Here is a 3,413-nt window from a genome sequence, read left to right as displayed (position 1 = left end):
TAGCCAATAAAAGTTCATGCTGTTATTGTTCCTCTCATGTAGGATGCCACCTGGATTGAAGGTTTAGTTTTCCTAATCGCTGTGAAACAATCATCGGAATTTTTTCTCCTTGCTTTTTCCTCTTTTGTATGACAGCATTAATACTGATGCCCAGGTATATACATTTTAGGAGAGTTATAAGAATAAAAGCAAGTGGAAGTGTTTTTAAATGGGCTTAAAATATTTACAGCTAATTCTGTTGATAAAAAATTAAGGGACACAAGTAACCTGTTTGGATTTATTTTTACATAAGAAAAAAAATGTCCTCTTCACATTACTGAAACAGATGTATAATGGCTGAGACTGCTTCCTTATTAGAAACAGGGATCTAATTTTATTTAAATAATGTTATGTGATGGATTAGAACCTTGGAACATGAATAATCAAAGAGATGCTACACTGGTGTCCAAGAGATATTGTAACGTCACAGAACATATCCTGCCACTCACCACTTGGAAAGTCCTATTACCAAGAGCAAGGTCTGGTAGAAACAGACTTTTTCTTCCAAGCTTAGCTGAGGGGAAGCGGGATAGGCTTCTGTCTTAATGGGAAGTCCCTCCTCTTTCAGGGCAGTAGACAGGGTCTTTTAAGGGGGTCTTGGCAGTAATGACATGCAGGGGGTGAGGAGATGGGGGTCCAATGACTTGCTTCTGATGTCTTTTCTACCCGGTGGTCTGGCTGGCACCATCGCAGGCAGAGCTGGGTTGTAAATTGAGGCAATCTCCTAGTGGAAGGGAGTTCTGTGGGTGCCTGATTTGCTTCAAGATTCCTTCTCTAGAACTTCTAGGTAAACACAAAGTCATAAAGTTGCCCTGTAGAATGTGTCTGGTGGAGAGAGTAAAGGATATATTTGTATTCCTAACCAGCCAAGAAGGAGGTGAGGGAGAAGGAAAAAATAAATTCATATCGAGACCATCCTGGCTAACGCTGTGAAACCCCACCCCTACTAAAAGTAAATATATATATATATATATTAGATTAGCCGGGTGTGGTGGCGGCGCCTGTAGTCCCAGCTACTCGGGAGGCTGAGGCAGGAGAATGGCGTGAACCCGGGAGGCAGAGCTTGCAGTGAGCTGAGATCGCGCCACTGCACTCCAGCCTGGGCCACAGGGCGACTCCGTCTTAAAAAAAAAAAAAAAAAAAAAAAAAGTCTCATGGAAAGTTTATCATAGATTGCCCTATATAAAACACAAATGATAGAAATGTTTGGAATGTTGTGTTAGTAATTACAAATAGTACTTACTCTATCTGCCAATAATTAAATTACTAATACAAATTATATACTACTGCTCAGCCTTCGTGCAGATCCCATACTGTTTCCAAATGACTTACATGAAAATAATTTATTCCTCTATATTGCCCTTCACAAATTACCAGAGGTCATAAAATAATTTCTCTGTAGAGGCCCAGAAACTTGTAGGAATTTTCTTAAAATGTATTTGGAATTCCAAATAGGGAATAATTTCAGTATATTTAAATGTTTTTAATTAGGGTGAATATACTTAAGATAAACTGCATCATTTTAACTCTTTTAAGTGTATAGTTCTGTGGCATTAAGGACATTTATACTGTTGTGCAACCGCCCCCACCATGCATCTCCAGAACAGTTTCATCCTCTCCAACTAAAATTATGTTCTCTACAGTTATTCTCCTTGACTCCCTTCCCCCATCCCCCGGGGTCCAGCATTCCACTTTCTGTCTCTAGAATTTGACAACTCTGGGTACTTCATGTAGGTGAATTCATACAATATTTGCCTCTTTGTGGCTTATTTCACTTTGCATAATGTCATCAAAGTTCATCTGTGCTATAGCATGTGTCACAATTTATTTCATGATTAAAATGAATAATAGTCTATTGTATGTACTCACTACATTTTTTATTGATTTCTCTGTGGACGGACACTTAAGATATTTCTGCCTTTGGGATGTTGTGAATAATGCTGCTGTGAACGTGGGCATAGAAGTATCTTTTTGAGGGTCTTATTTCTTTGGGTCCACATTCTGAAGTGAAATAGCTGGAGCATATACTAATTCTGTTTAATTTTTGAAGAAATTACTATACAGATGGTCCAGAAACACAATATTTTGATGATTTTTTGACTTTAATATGCATTTATAGGAACATATAATCCTATTGTAAGTTAAGGAGCATCTGGAATTACAATGGTTTGACTTACAATATTTTAACATTGAGATGACTTTTTCAGGATAGTAAATGTATATTTTACTTATGATATTTTCGACTCATAATGATTTTATCAGGCTGAAATCCATCATAAATCGAGAAGCCTCTCAATCATTTTCCTCACAGGCTATACAATTTCATTTTGGCTCTGGCTATACTTTTATCATTTTAGCTCTTACACTTAGGTCATTGATTTATTTTGACTTAATTGTGCTGTAAAGTAAGCATCCAATTTCAATGTTTTGAATGTAGTTATCCAGTTTTTCAAACACGGTTTATTGAAAACACTGTCCCTTCCCAATTGAGTAAACTCAGTTCCCTTTCCAAAAATATATTGCTCTTTATAGGAGAGTCTATTTCTTGACTCTATTTTCTTCCTCCTCCTCCCCTCCTCCCCTCCTCCCCCTCCTCCTCCTCCTCCTTCTTCTTCTTGTTCTTCCTCTTCCTCCTCCTCTTCTTGTTTGAGACACAGTCTCACTCTGTCACCCAAGTGGGAATGTGGGGCTACAATCTTGGCTCACTGCAACCTTGGCGTCCTGGGCTCAAGCAATCCTCCCACCTCAGTCTCCCCAGGTAGCTGGGACTACTGGTGTGAACCACCTCCCCTGGCTAATTTTTGTATTTCTTGTAGAAACAGAATTTTTCCATTTTGGTTGGTCTCAATGTTATGAGCTCAAGCAGTCTGCCTGCCTCAGCCTCCCAACGAGCTGGGATTACAGGTGTGAACAAACACACTTGACCTCTCCTTTCTTCTATTGGTATACATGCCTGGTTTTATAACAATGCCATACTGTTTTGATTACTGTAGATTTTGGAAGTGGAACAAGACAAGGATGCCCACTCTCACCATTCCCAGCCAGAGCAATCAGACAAGAGAAAGAAATAAAGGGCATCCATATTGGTAAACAGGAAGTCAAACTGTTGCTGTTTGCTGATGATATGATTGTTTACCTAGAAAACCCTAAAGACTCCCCCAGAAAGCTCCTAGAACTAATAAAGGAATTCAGCCAAGTTTCAGGATACAAAATTAATTTACATAAATCAGTAGCTCTCCTATTCACCAACAGCAGCCAAGCAGAGATTCTAAGCATTAGGGAAGCAAAGACACAGAATACACATCCTACTGGTGAGAGCTTGAGCAGAGGCATGGAAGCTAAAATGAAATTGGCATATAGATATTCAGATATCT

The sequence above is a fragment of the Mandrillus leucophaeus genome, unplaced genomic scaffold (genome assembly GCF_000951045.1).
Source record: "Mandrillus leucophaeus isolate KB7577 unplaced genomic scaffold, Mleu.le_1.0 Scaffold1266, whole genome shotgun sequence".
NCBI lineage: Eukaryota > Metazoa > Chordata > Mammalia > Primates > Cercopithecidae > Mandrillus > Mandrillus leucophaeus.
The sequence above is the reverse complement of the archived record's forward strand: the minus strand, read 5'-3'. Positions refer to the sequence as shown.